The sequence below is a fragment of the Mandrillus leucophaeus genome, unplaced genomic scaffold (assembly GCF_000951045.1).
Source record: "Mandrillus leucophaeus isolate KB7577 unplaced genomic scaffold, Mleu.le_1.0 Scaffold315, whole genome shotgun sequence".
Lineage (NCBI taxonomy): Eukaryota > Metazoa > Chordata > Mammalia > Primates > Cercopithecidae > Mandrillus > Mandrillus leucophaeus.
The window spans coordinates 65,183-79,723 of record NW_012103310.1 but is presented as its reverse complement, the minus strand read 5'-3'; the positions used below and the strand labels follow the sequence as shown (position 1 = coordinate 79,723).

At 43.0% G+C, this 14,541-nt stretch overlaps 1 pseudogene; it reads right to left on the bottom strand.

The window, feature by feature from the left end:
• The window catches only part of LOC105544990, a 997-nt pseudogene extending 671 nt beyond the window's left edge, over window positions 1–326 (bottom strand).
• Window positions 327–14,541: the final 14,215 nt, after the last annotated feature.

The following is a 14,541-nucleotide window of genomic DNA, read 5'->3' as shown; positions in this document are numbered from 1 at the left end:
TGGTTCCGAGCCTTCAGCAGCAGCTAATTTCTTAAGCTAAGATATCTGGTGCCATGTTTTCAGTGGTGTCTGTATCACTACATGCATCTTCATCATCACCCATAATACGATGGGAAGAAGTGCTTGGTTCATCTGTTTTCATTAAACCATAATCTTTGTCTGCTGGATGATATGTTGCCAGGATGTTCATTTCACCCTACTTCCGGGATTTTTTGCTCAGCTCCTAGTCCACACTCCCGTGGGGCTGTTCGGCAGACGCCACCATAGAGGAAGTTGTTCTTCAGGATCCCCTTGATTGACCGGTGCGAGGTTGTCCAGGCCGCCATTGCCGGGGCTCCCTCTCTTGGCTCAGGGTTGCAGCTCGTCGTAGGGTCCCCTACGAAAGGGTCCGGCACCAGCAGAGACCCGCAGGCAGCTGTGGAGCCCGGTCAGGGCTAAAGCGGCCGCACCCACTGTCTCGGAACCGGTTACCGGAGCGGTTGTCAGGACACGACGACGCCGGAGCCAGAGCCAACGCCAAACGGGTGGCGACTCTTCGCGTGCGCTTAGCCGCCAACGCTTCACCCGCAGCTCGCGGTGAGACCTCGGCCTAGAGCCCCGCCGCGCAGAGCGACGCCGACGCCGAACACATTTATTCTTATTTTGAATGAACCATTTTTTCCCCAATGGAAAACCTCCCTTCAGTTAGGAAGATGAATTTCAAAGGTTCTGAAGAGTGGGTTAGCAACTTTTGTCAGAGTCCTCTTGGAAAGGTGAAAGTGATAGTTCCACAGCGGGAAAACATTGGTTTCCCAATCTGCTTCTGAAAAGGAATTCTTCTGGCTGAATAGGTTGGTAGGTTGAGTCGAGTCACCTTTCTTGGGATGGGCTGGGTTCTTCTGTTTGATCCATGGAATCTTGGCCATTTTTAGGGCAGCCTAAGGGTATGAGTCGGCTCTAGGACATATCGGGGGGCTCTGCTGTACATAGCAGTCCTTGGGCAGTTGGTGGTGATAAGGATGTTGATGCAGACAAGGTTCCATGTGGTTCCCCTGGAGTTAGCTGTACTCCTCTGGGAAGCCCCCAGGTGAACATTCTTTCAGAGTCCTCCGGAGGATGTGAAAACCAGGAAAGCCTCCCTAAAGTCACACCTGCCTGAATGTGGTACCCATCTGGGTCCATTCAGTCTCTGGGGATCTTTGCTGGCCTAGGTTTATGGACAAATAATCAGTGGGTAATGGGATCGGAAGCCTTAAATCAGACAACTTTCCAGATCTAATCCAAGCCCTTCATTTTATTGATGAGGAGACTAAGGCCCAGGTAAGAAGAACTGAATGATGTTTAGAATCCAAGTGTCCTGACTCATGCTTCAAGTCACTGCTGTGTCAGGGGTTTTCAAATAGCCGTGATCTTAGTCACTTGGATGCTTGTTAACCGTGCAGATTCCTGGGCTACCTCTGATATTCTCGTTTTCATAAATACTCTGGGTTAAGATTATCTAATTAAAATATAATGTGAGCTATATGGGTAGTTTAAAATTTTCTAGTAGCCCTCTGACAAAGGTAAAAGAAAAGTAAAAGTTTAGTAATATATTTTAATCCAATGTAAACAAATTTTAACATATAATCACTATAAAAAGTTATTAATGAGTTATTTGACTTTTTTGGGGTACTATCTCTTTGAAATTTGGTGTGTATTTTACAGCACGTCTAATTTATTTATTTGTTTATTTTGAGCCATTCTTCCTGATGTTCTCCTTCCCCCTACCCCCAACAGGTTCCAGTGTGTCATCCCCTACCATGTGTTTATGTGTTCTCATCATCCAGCTCACAATAATAAGTGAGAACATGCAGTGTTTTGTTTTCTGTTCCTGCGTTACTTCACTTGGAATTATGGCTTCCAGCTCCATCCATATCCCTGCAAAGGGCATGCTCCTTTTTATGGCTGCATAGTATTCCGTGTTGTATATGTACCACATTTTCTTTATCCAGTTTATCATTGATGGGCATTTGGGTTGGTTCCATGTCTTTGCTATTGTGAATAGTGCCGCAGTGAACATACATGTGCATGTATCTTTATAATAGAATGATTTCTATTCCTTTGGGTATATACTCAGTAATGAGATTGCTGGGTCCAGTGGTATTTCTGCCTCCAGATCTTTGAGGAATTGCCACACTGTCTTCCACAATGGTTGAACTGATTTGCACTCGCACCAATAGTGTAAAAGCATTCCTATTTCTCTACAACCTCACCAGCATCTATTGTTTTTAGACTTTTTAATAATCGCCATTCTGACTGGTATGAGACGGTATCTCATTGTGGTTTTGATTTGCATTTCTCTAATAATCAGTGATGTTGAGCCTTTTTTCATACACTTTTTGGCCACATGTATGTCTTCTTTGGAGAAGTGTCTGTTCATGTCCTTTGTCCACTTTTTAATGTTTTTTTTTTTTCTTGTAAATTTAAGTTCCTTGTAGACTGTGGATATTGGACCTTCATCAGGTGGATAGATTGCAAAATGTTTCTTCCATTCTGTAGGTTTTCTGTTCACTCTGATGATAGTTTGTTTTGCTGTGCAGAAGGTCTTTAGTTTAATTAGATCCCATTTGTCAATTTGTGCTTTTGTTGCCATTGTTTTTGGCATTTTCATCATGAAATTTTTGCCCATGCCTATGTCCTGAATGGTATTGCCTAGATTTTCTTCTAGGGTTTTTATAGTTTGGGGTTTTACATTGAAGTCTTTAATCTATCTTGAGTTAATTTTTGTATATGGTGTAAAAAAGGAGTCTAGTTTTAACTTTCTGCTTATAGCTAGCCGGTTCTTCCAGCACCATTTATTAAACAGGGAATCCTTTCCCCATTCCTTGTTTCTGTCAGGTTTGTTGAAGGTCAGATGGTTGGAGGTGTGCAATCTTATTTCTGAGTTCTCTATTCTGTTCCACTGGTCTATGTGTCTGTGTTTGTACCAGTACTATACTGTTTTGGTTACTGTAGTAAAATTTGAAGTTGGGTAGCCTGATGCCTTCAGCTTTGTTGTTTTTGCTTAGAATTGTCTTGGCTATTTAGGCTCTTTTTTGGTTCCATCTGAATTTTAAAATAATTTCTTCTAATTCTGCAGAGAATGTCAATGGTGGTTTAATGGGACTAGCATTGAATCTATAAACTACTTGGGGCAGTATGGCCATTTTCACAATCTTGATTCTTCCTATCCACGAGCATGGAATGTTTTTCCATTTGTTTGTGTCCTCTCTGATTTCCTTGAGCAGTGGTTTGTAGTTCTCTTTGAAGAGGTGCTTCACTTGTTAGCTGTTCTTAGGCTTTTTATTCTATTTGTAGCCGTTGTGAATAGGAGTTCATTCCTGACTTGGCTCTCTGCTTGTCTGTTGTTGATGTATAGGAATGCTAGTGATTTTTGCAATATGATTTTGTATCCTGAAACTTTGTTGAGGTTGCTTATCAGCTTAAGAAACTTTTGGGCTGAGGTAATGGGATTTTCTAGATATAGGACCATGTCATCTGCAAACAAAGATAATTTGACTTTTTCTTTTTTTGTTTTAATACTCTATTTCTTTCTGTTGCCTGATTGCCCTGGCCAGAACTTCCAATACTATGTTGAATAGGAGTGGTGAGAGGGTATCCTTGTCTTTGGCTGGTTTTCATGGGAAATGCTTCTAGCTATTGCCCATTCAGTATGATATTGGCTGTGGGTTTGTCATATATGACTCTTATTATTTTGAGGTGTGTTCCTTCAATACCTAGTTTATTGAGCATTTTTAACATGAAGGGATGTGGAATTTTATCAAAGACCTTTTCTACATCTATTGAGATAATTGTGTGGTTTTTGTCCTTAGTTCTGTTTATGTGATGAATCATATTTATCAATTTGCATATGTTGAACCAACCTTGCAACCCAGGGATGAAGCTGACTTAATTGTGGTAGATAAGCTTTTTGATGTGCTGCTGGATTTGGTTTGCCAGTATTGTGTTGAGGATTTTTGCTTCAATGTTCATCAGGAATATTAACCTGAAGTTTTCTTTTTTGTTGTATCTCTGCAAGATTTTGGTATCACAGTGATACTGGTCTCATAACATGAGTTAGGGAGGAGTCTCACCTTTTCAATTTTTTGGGATAGTGTCAGTAGAAATGGTACAAGCTCTTCCTTGTACCTCTAGTAAAATTCAGCTGTAAATCTGTCTGATCCTAGGCTTTTATTGGATGCTATTTATTACTGCCTCAATTTCAGAACTTGTTATTGGTCTATTCAGGGATTTAATTTCTTCCTGGTTCAGTTTTGGGAGGGTGTATGTGTCCAGGAACTTACCCATTTATTCTAGATTTTCTTGTTTATGTGGATAGAGGTGTTTATAGTATTCTCTGATAGTTGTTTGTATTTATGTGGGGTCAGTGGTGATATCCCCCTTATCATTTCTGATTGTGTCTATTTTATTCTTCTCTCTCTTCTTTGTTGTCTAGATAGCAATCTATTTTATTAATTTTTTCAAAAAACCAGCTTCTGGATTCATTGATTTTTTGAAGGGTTTTTGTGTCTCTAGCTCCTTCAGTTCCACTCTGATCTTGGTTGTTTCTTGTCTTCTGCTGGCTTTGGGGTTTGTTTGCTTTTGGTTCTCTAGTTCTTTTAGTTGTGTTGTTAGGTTGTTAATTTGAGATCTTTCTAGCTTTTTGATGTGGGCATTTAGTGTTATAAATTTCCCTCTTAACACTGCTTTAGCTGTGTTCCAGAGACTCTAGTACGGTCTCTCTTCATTCTCATTAGTTTCAAAGAACTTCTTGATTTCTGCCTTACTTTCATTATTTACGCAGGAGTGATTCAGGAGCAGGTTGTTCAGTTTCCATGTAGTTGTGTGGTTTTGAGTGAATTTCTTAATCTTGAGTTCTAATTTGATTGGACTGTGGTCTGAGAGACTATTATGATTTTAGTTCTTTTTGCATTTGCTGAAGAGTGTTTTACTTCTGATTATGTGATCAATTTTAGAGTAAGTGCCATGTGGCAATGAGAAGAATGTATATTCTGTTGTTTTGGGTGGAGAGTTCTGTACATATCTGTCAGATCTGCTTGACCCAGAGCTGAGTTCAGGTCCTATACAGCACATCTTGGTTTGGATTAGCCACATTTTAAATGTTCAAAGGCCACAGTTGTTGGTGGCTGTTATATGGAACAGTGAGATCTACAGCTGTCTCTTCCTAATCAGTGGAGCTCTCTATTAGAAGGCACAAGCTGCCAACAAAGTAATGAATTCACTGTTGCTAGATTTATTCAAGCATCTAGTGCTGTGAAGTTGAAAATTCAAGAGCCCTCCACTTGAACCTTGTTAAGCTTTGTGGGCTTATCACTAATTCAGTATATCCATGGACAAGGATGTGTTTATACAGCAAATAGGCAGGAAACCATTGGCCATCAGGTGACACAGACCTTTTGAAGCCATATGCCACTCACAGACCACTGAGCTTTGTGTTTGCACGTGCAGACTATTGTTCAAGCACTGGAACACCATGTGCTGAAGGCACGGGCATCCAGTGAAATACTTGAGTGGAATTTTCAACCAAAAGCAGCTGAAAGTTTTTCCAATTTAATCTGTAAACGCAGTTGGGGGATTTTTGCACATGAATCAGCTCGTTTACTTTGACAAGCCCTCTCTGTACTCTGCCTGTGCCCAGTCTCTGGCTTACGGCTCACAAAGGTGCTCTGTGTGTAAATTTGCAGGGGGTGGGAGGAGGTGCATGGAAGTTCAAGGCAAACTTCTCTGAAAAGTGCAGCATCTGGGAAAAAGGGTGGAAACGCAGGAAGGGTCCCCTGTGTGAATTTCCACCCTCCCTCACCAGAAGTGCTGTTCAGAGGGTTGAAGGTGGATTCACATTGGAATTCTATCTAATAAGATAGACCAGACTTACACTTCTATATAAGTATAATATAATTAATATAATTAGTGATTATGTTTGAAGAATAGTTATAAGGATATTGATTTTTAAAGTCTGTGTCTCATCTTTTTCCCATTCATCTTATGCTTCATTTTGATAAAGGAAAAAAAGAGCTGTCAGAAGGACACTGTGTGTCTTGTGCCTGGTCTGTGCTTGCAGGAATGTCTTGTGTTGCGCAGCCCATTTCAGTGGCATCTCCTTGAATGAAAGCTGGGGAGTCACAATCCATAACAACAACGCCATCATAACAGTGACCAACATTTAGTCAACATTGATGATGTCCATGACCCTTGATATGGAACAACTTGTTTCATCGTCATAATCACCCTATGAGGTAGACACTGATACATGTCCCCATTTCACTATGGAAGAAGCTGGGACAGAGAGGTTAGATACTTTGCCTGGGTCACCCAGCTTGGAAGGGGCAGAGATGGGGTTCAAACCCAGGTGAAGCCTTAGTTCTTACCCAAAAGACCGCAATCTGTCATGATTGGAAGCCTCCTTAAAAGTCCTCCCACCAACTTCCTACTAAGGTAAAAATCTCTTTGACCTTCCAGGTAGATGGTCATCCAGCCCATCTTGAATGCATCCAGTTGTTTGAATGCATTAAGCAACAGGGAGCTCTTTACTTAGTCAGCAGCTCATGCCTTTTAAGAAAAGCTCCAACAATTGGAAAATTCTTCTTTAGATGAATCTATTTCCTATGATTAGTAAGATTTGATTCCCCTTCAATGCTCCTGGGGTGCAGGCTTCTTGAAACTGCTATAAGATAGAATTACACATGGTGTAACTTAAATCTCTGTATGCATGTGTTGTGTCGAGTCCCTGTTGACTCCAGTGGGGATGGCACTAGATGCAAGAGGCTGAAGGAGAGACCCAGAGCCAGCAAATGAGACATGGGTTTTACTGGGGACTTACATGCAGGGGAGAGAGTCCAGTGGTAGCGGGCTAGACAGGAGAACTGCATGGCCCAGTGGTGGCAGGCTGGGTATTAGAACCGCAACTGCTTGCAAAAGGCATGCAGCTGACATCACATTTTCTCTTAGCACCCTCCCTCTAACAGTCTTCAACTGGCAACTTTCACTTAACCCAAAACAAAGGGCCTTGATCCCCAGTACGGCCTGTGTTCCATGGGCCAGGCTTGGAGCTCAGATGTTCCTCATAGAAAAGGAACAAATCTACGGGTTTGGCGCTGCCAGATTTCCTAGCTCAGAGCACACATTTAGATGTGTCTGCCATACAGGGTCAGTCTCAGGGAGTCTACGTTATTGCTCTCACATAGGTTTACCATATAGCATATTAATGTAATTGGGAGTTAGTTTTGAAGGATAGTTACAAGGATATACATCATTTAAATCTGCCTCTCACCTTTCTGTTTCACTGCCTTATGCTCATCCCATTGAACGATTTACTCTGGGTCTCTGTTGTGGGTCTCAGGAGGTCCCGCATCCACACCTCTGCTCTTGCTGCTCTGAATATTTTCCAGCACCTGTTTATCACCAAATGCTGCTCCTTCTTTGAGCCTAAGCACTCCCTGCCATGAAGTCTGCTTTGCTAAGGGGAGAAGCTGCTGTTACCAATGAGAGCTAGAAGTTGCTTTTTACCAATGATTGTTCACTAAGGAGGATTAAAATCAAGAGGTGATGTTACATCAGCAACATGGTGGAGTAGGAGGGTCCTGACTATCCCTTTTCTGACGGATGCACCTAATGAACACCTATATATGGATCAATTCTCCCTGAGAGAAAGCAGAAACTAGGTGAAAGACTCCTGCATACTGAACAACTAAGAGAAATATTCACATTGAAGCAGGTAGAGAAAGGGGAGACAGAGTCTGTTGGAGAAGAGGGGGAGAGGAAAGATGTTGGTCAAAGGATGTACAATTTCAATTATTAATAGATAGGAGAAGAGGCCAAGGTGGGTGGATCATTTGAGATCAGGAGTTCGAGACCAGTCTGGCCAACATGGTGAAACCCCATCTCTACTAAAAATACAAAAATTAGCCAGGCACAGTGGCGCACGCCTGTAGTCCCAGCTACTTGAGAGGCTGAGGCACAAGAATCGCTTGAACCTGGGAGGTGGAGGTTGCAGTGAGCCGAGATTGTGCCACTGCACTCCAGCCTGGGCAACAGAGTGAGACACCATCTCAAAAAAAAAAAAAAAAAAAATAGGAGAAGTAAGTTTTAGTGATGCATTGCACAGCATTGTGACTATAGCTAGTAATAATGTAGGGCACATTTGAAAATTGCAAAGAGTACATTTTAAAAGTTGTCATCACAAGAAATGATAAATAGGTGAGGTGGTGGATATATTAATTAGGTTGATTTAATAATTCCACAATGTATGAATATATCAAACATCACATTGTACCTCATGAATATATACAATGATTATCTGTTGATTAAAAAATTTAAAAAGCCATAAGCCCCAAACACAATTAAATAAGGTGTAATTCTTCACCTTATTTCTTTTTCAAAATTGTTCTGGCTATAAGAGGCCCTTTGCTTTCCATACTGATTTTAGAATTAGCTTGTAAATATCTACAAATATATTGCTGGCATTTTGTTTGAGATTGCATTGAATCTATAGATTAATTTGACATTTTAACAATCCTGAGTCAACTCATAGACGTGGCCTTTCTCCCCATTTAATAGATTTTTAAATTTCTGTTAGCAGTGTTTACAGTTTTTAGTGTATAGATGAACATTCTTTTTGTCAGATTTATCTCTAAGTATCAAAAAATTTAATGCTATTATAAGTGGTATTGTTTTTAAAATGTCCATTTTTGATGTTTGTTGCTAGTATTTAGAAATACAGTACTATTTTGGATATTACTTTCTTATCCTGTAATCTTGGTAACTCATTTATTACTTCTAGTAGCTTATAGATCCCATAGAATGTTCTGCATTAAAATGTGTATTATGTGTAAGTAAATAAAGACAATTTACCCCTTCCCCCGAAAGAGGTGATGTCCCTCCTCTAGACCTAGAGAAAATATTGAAGTTGTTTCAGCATCTGTGTCATGCTGGGGGATGACCGGGTTTCCTTCGTAGCTGTGTGATACAGGAAAATCTTTTCACATCCTGGGCCTGGCTTCCTCATCAGCAAACGGAAGAGCTTGAATCAGTGGGTCTTATCGATTATGGTGTTGCTTATTAGACCCCCTGGGCAGCTTTTAAAAAATGCCTGTGGTGGAAGTGCTCTGTTAGACCTGTCAGTGGGTAAACCCACTGTGAATGCAGTTCTCAGTCTGTGTGAGGAAGATGAGGGTGGGGTTTCATGGGTGCTGAAGTCTGGCAATCAGGATCCTGGCCGGGAGAGGGACCTCTGCCAGCTCTGCAGAATCCTGAGAGGGGCCTGAGGCCATCTGTGCATGGAGAAAAGGCCTTAGCACACACAGCTTCCCTTGCATGCCAGCGGTGAGAGCTGGGGAGGTGGCTGAGGACTGGCCACGATGCCCGTGGCAGCTTCAGTGCTGGAGAGGGTCCCTCAGACAGGGTCAGAGACCCCCTCCTCTACAGAAGACCTCCACACTCTTCGGTTTTGAAACTGCCTGGGCATCCTGTTGGTAACATGGAGGCAGCACAGCATGCAGGGTCTCCCATTTGGGAATTTACACTCCATCAATCAGAGCACTGGGGGCTGAGCTACCCCAAGCCCTGGAGTATTCCCAAGCATCATCCTGCTGCTCTGGTTTTAGCCTTTTGGTACTTTAACATTCAGTACATTGTAGCAGAGCCTGCACCCCAGTCTGCTCTTGTCCCCAGACTGAAACAAGTAATAGGAACGCCTAAAAGAGAGAGACCAGTGACAATGACAGTGGCAGCAGCCTCTCGAGAGGGTTCTTTGCAGCAGTGCTATTTCCAAATGGGATGGGTCCTGCAATTGACACGAGGGCCAGGGCAGACACAATGACCATCTCTGTCCTCTCTCCCATCACACTTGTCCTCGTGGCTCATGAAGTTTCAGCATGAGACAGAGGAGGGCCAGGTGCAGTGAACAGCCTCTTTCCAGCATGAGAATTTCCATATTCTCTGCCAGGGTGCCATAGTTCTCTCCCTGGGCCTTTGAAGGGCTTGTATCCAATACCCTTTGGAAATGAGATGCAGCCTGTGGACATGCTTTGAAAAATTAAGAGCATTGTATAAGCCCCAGGGTTATTTTGCCCAGCCGGCATTTATTTCTCTGGAATTCTTGACTTTTTCCCGTTACTGTGAAACTGCTCTTCAAGAATGAGTCGAGGTTCCCATAACCGCTTAGAACCTCTTGAGAACTGCCAGCTCTGCTGCTGAATGCTCCGTGAAAATGATGAGCAAATGCTCGCAGTCATTGGAGATGCATCCTAGGTCAGGGCTGAGGAGGAAGGAGACACCGTGCTCCCGAGAGGACTGTGCCTCCTGCCATGGATGTGTCATGTGGCAGGAAAGAGCCCGTGAGCCAGACTCTGCCTGCAGGGGCCATCGCCCAGCTTTGCTGTTAGCTGTGTCACCTGGAGCAAGCTACCTAACCTCTCTGGTCTATTTCCTCATCTATAGAGTGGGGAAAATGGGGGTACTTACCTCAAGGAGTTATCAAGATTAAATGGGTAGATCAGATGGAACACTGAAGAATAATTCAATCAATGTCAGCTGTTGTTGTCAATATTAGAAGAATGGCTTATGGTAATCACACATACCGGTGATTATCTGAGCCCTGTGTAATGGGCTGGTGACTACATCACCCCATTTATTCCTCCCAGCCACACAGCAAGGACAGAAGCATCCATTTTACACAGGAAGAAAACAGAGGCCCTGAGAGACTAAGTTTCCTGCTATGCTAGTCAGGGGCAGAGTGGGGGGTTTTTAAAACCCAGAATAATTTATCACCTGTAACTCATTCAGAGTTCGCCTATTGTTGTCACTGATATTTTAAATAATTAATACAATCTGTGTGTCTTTGACATTTGCTGCATTTTTTTGGTAGTGTGAGGAAAGTACAAAAGGAGGCCTCCTGGGCAGCCTGGGCTGTTGTGGAGGTGACTGGGCAGCTTTTCTGGCCTCTATGATTAGGCTCCATGACTGTGGTCCTAACTGCCCACTGCATAGCCCCACCCCGGTCTCCCCACAGATACCCCAACTTCTGCAGGTCCCAGGTAAATCTCATTGCCTTCCTCTAAGCCTTCTCCTCCCATGGTCACTCTCAGATTAATGGCCTCACCACCTGCCCCTTCATTCAGGTTGCAAATGTTGGTGCCATCTTTCACTCTTCACTCTCACCTTCCACTTAAAATGGGTAGCCAAGTCTTGAGGACTAACCTGTACCATATCTTTTGACGGTCTCTTTCCATCTCCACGGTACCATCTAACCATCAGTGTTAGGTAGGGTATGCTTTGCTGATACAATAAATAGATCCCAAAGTAAAAAACGGCACAGAACCAATAGAAGGTTAGTTTTTGGTCATGTAACAGTTCTGGGTGAGTCAGCTGGTCACCAGTGTGGCCCTGTCCATGCAGTCGTTTCAGGGATTCAAGCTGCTGAAGGCTCAGCTGTGTTTATTGGGCTTCCAGGGCCACTCTGAGGTCAGCTTTATGCCTGCCAGCTGGAAGGAAAAAGGTAATAAAAGAGGCCCTCTGGGAGCGTTGATGGGTAGGCCTGGTAGTCAGGCACGCCCCTCCTGGTCACCTTCCACAGGGCCACACCCAGCTTCAAGGGAGGCTGGGCAGCATGACCCCCAGCACACCCTGCCTCAGCCACCAGGCTCTTCTCATCTCTTGCCTGTTTTTTGCAGTGGCCTCTGGACTAGTGTCCTTGTCTGGTCTCACTCCTTATCCAACCCGTGTTGCCGGAGTTAACTTCTAAATCCTAATCCTGCAAATTTCCTGTTGCCTTCCGGACAACATCCTTAACAAGGCATTCAAAGACCTCCGCAGTGGGATCTCAGAGTAACTTACCAGCTTTTCTCCTGCTGCAAACCTCCAACAGCCATAGGCCAAGCCTAGAAGACCCCAGGCTCCTTCCTGAGTAAGACATGCCCACTCACCAACCTGTGCCTCTGCTCTCAGCTGAGCACCCTTCCTCACCACCGTCTCTCATGGGCTCAGTTCTGCTCATCCTCCAAGGTGTTGCTCAAAGGCCACCTTCTTTGTGAAGTGCTCCCCAAATTGTCGTCAGTCGGAAGGTATTTTGCTCTCCTTTCTGCTCTCCCAATGCGCACTTCTCCTCCAGCCACAGGGGAAACACAGTGCATTATATTTTCTAGTAGAGCTCCTGGTTGAACCCCTTGCTAGATGGAAAGCTCACCTTGTGTTTTCCCCTCTTAATGCAGGATAAATCCAACCTCCTTAGCATGATATCTCAAAACTCTCAAAATATATTTTCTTTTTTTATTTAAGTTCTGGGATACATGTGCTGAACATGCAGGTTTGCTACATAGGCATACATGGTGCCATGGTGGTTTGCTGCACCCAACAACCTGTCATCTAGGTTTTAAGCCCTGCATGTATTAGGTATTTGTCCTAATGCTCTCCCTGCCTTTTCCTCCCACCCCCTAACAGGCCCTGGTGTGAGATGTTCCCCTCCCTGTGTCCATGTGTTCTTATTGTTCAACTCCCACTTATGAGTGAGAACATGCGTTGTTTGGTTTTCTATTCTGGTGTTACTTTGCTGAGGATGATGGTTTCTAGCTTCATCCATGTCCCTGCAAAGGACAGGAACTCATTCTTTTTTTGTGGCTGCATAATATTCCATGGTGTATATGTGCCACATTTTCTTTATCCAGTTTGTCATTGTTGGGTGTTTGGGTTGGTTCCAAGTCTTTGCTATTGTAAATAGTGTTGCAGTAAACATATGTGTGCATGTGTTTTTATAGTAGAATGATTTATAATCCTTTGGGTATATACCCAGTAATGGTATTTCTGGTTCTGGATCCTTGAGGAATCACCACACTGCCTTCCACAATGGTTGAACTAATTTACACTCCCACCAACAGTGTAAAAGCGTTCCTATTTCTCCACATCCTCTCTAGCATCTGTTGTTTCCAGACTTTTTAATGATCACCATTCTATCTGGTGTGAGATAGCATCTCATTGTGGTTTTGATTTGCATTTCTATAATGACCAATGATGGTGAGCTTTTTTTCATGTTTTTTGTCTGCATAAATGTGTTCTTTTGAGAAGTGTCTGTTCATATCCTTTGCCCACTTTTTGATTTTTTTCCCCTGTAAACTTGTTTAAGTTCCTTGTAGACTCTGGATATTAGCCCTTTGTCAGATGGATAGGTTGCAAAAATTTTTTCCCATTATAATCTGTTTTCAACAGATATTTATAGGCTTCATTTTTGCCACTCTTGCTGTGATCTGGTCTGGCCACCTAGAAACACCTGTGTGTCCATCGCCCTCTGTCCTTTCATGTTTCTGTGCCTTTGTCTCTGCTGGCCTTTCTCTCTGGAATGGCTGTTAGTTACCTTCACCCTCCAGTGAAGCAGTAGCCACATCACAAGCAGTGTTCCCGGCCTTCCCTCTATAACAAGTGTCTGCTCTGCTGGTACGGCCTGTGCCTACTTCTGTTCTAGTCCATCACTCACAACAGAGGGGAATTCCTGGAGAACTGGAGCATTCCCAGTAGTTTCTTGGAGCCTCACTGCAAGCACAATGTTTGGTGCATAGTAGGCACTAAGTGAGCATCCCTGATTGAATGCCCCATCTATCAAGTGAGCCATGTGCTGTTCGTCCTTGCCTCTGGAAATCTCTGCAGCTAGGTGAGTCTGAATCTAACGACAGTGCCATCAGGACTTCTGGAATGAAGTTTCTTTTGTCATTTGGTGCCCTTGCTAAGATGGCAGAATGCAAGAACATTTTTCACATGTCAGAGAGGACAAGAGTAGTTAAAAATCTGGGGAAAAGCCAAAGCACATAGTGAAATATCAAAAAAAAAAAAAAAAAAGGGGGGGGAAGAAAAGAAGCTTAGGAAAATATATGTGAGAAATGAAGTTCACATTCTTGAACTGTTTCTTCTTTTTTTAAAAAAATAAATTGAAACATCTCCAAAGAGTACAGCCTTAAGAAACTTGGCCCAGGTGTATTTAATTTTCCAGAACAATCTACTGATGATTATCATCTGGGAGCATGAATTCTTAACCCTTAGGCTGACACCTACTGTTTGTTAACCACCCTGAAAGCTTTAGGAATTTTGCCAAGGCAAGAAAATGTCAGAGAGGTAAAGATGAAAGTTTAGCATACTTGGAAGAAAAGGGCTCTGTGCTGGCTTGGAGGTAGCCCAGGTAGAGAAGCTAGAGTAAGACAGGTGGGATAAGAGAAGGCTGAATGTGCGACACCACCACCTGTAATTGGGATTTACTTTTCAAACATTTTCTCAATCTTACGAGCCGAGGCAAGAGAAACCAGCCGCGTATCCATTTTTCACTTTTCTATAATGCTGGAGCTTAGAATGCTGTTGTTCTGCTTGAAATGCAATGTCAGGTTGTTGTTGACGTTGCTTTAAAGTTGAAATTTTAAAGGTAAACAAAGAAATAAACTTTCCCTTTTTGTGCTGGAAAGAACTGAATGATAGCTGTTTGGAAGGGTGCCAGTTTTTCTGCAGGATGGTTTTCTTCTTGCGTTACTAGGGTTTCAGTTCCTTCAAGATGCC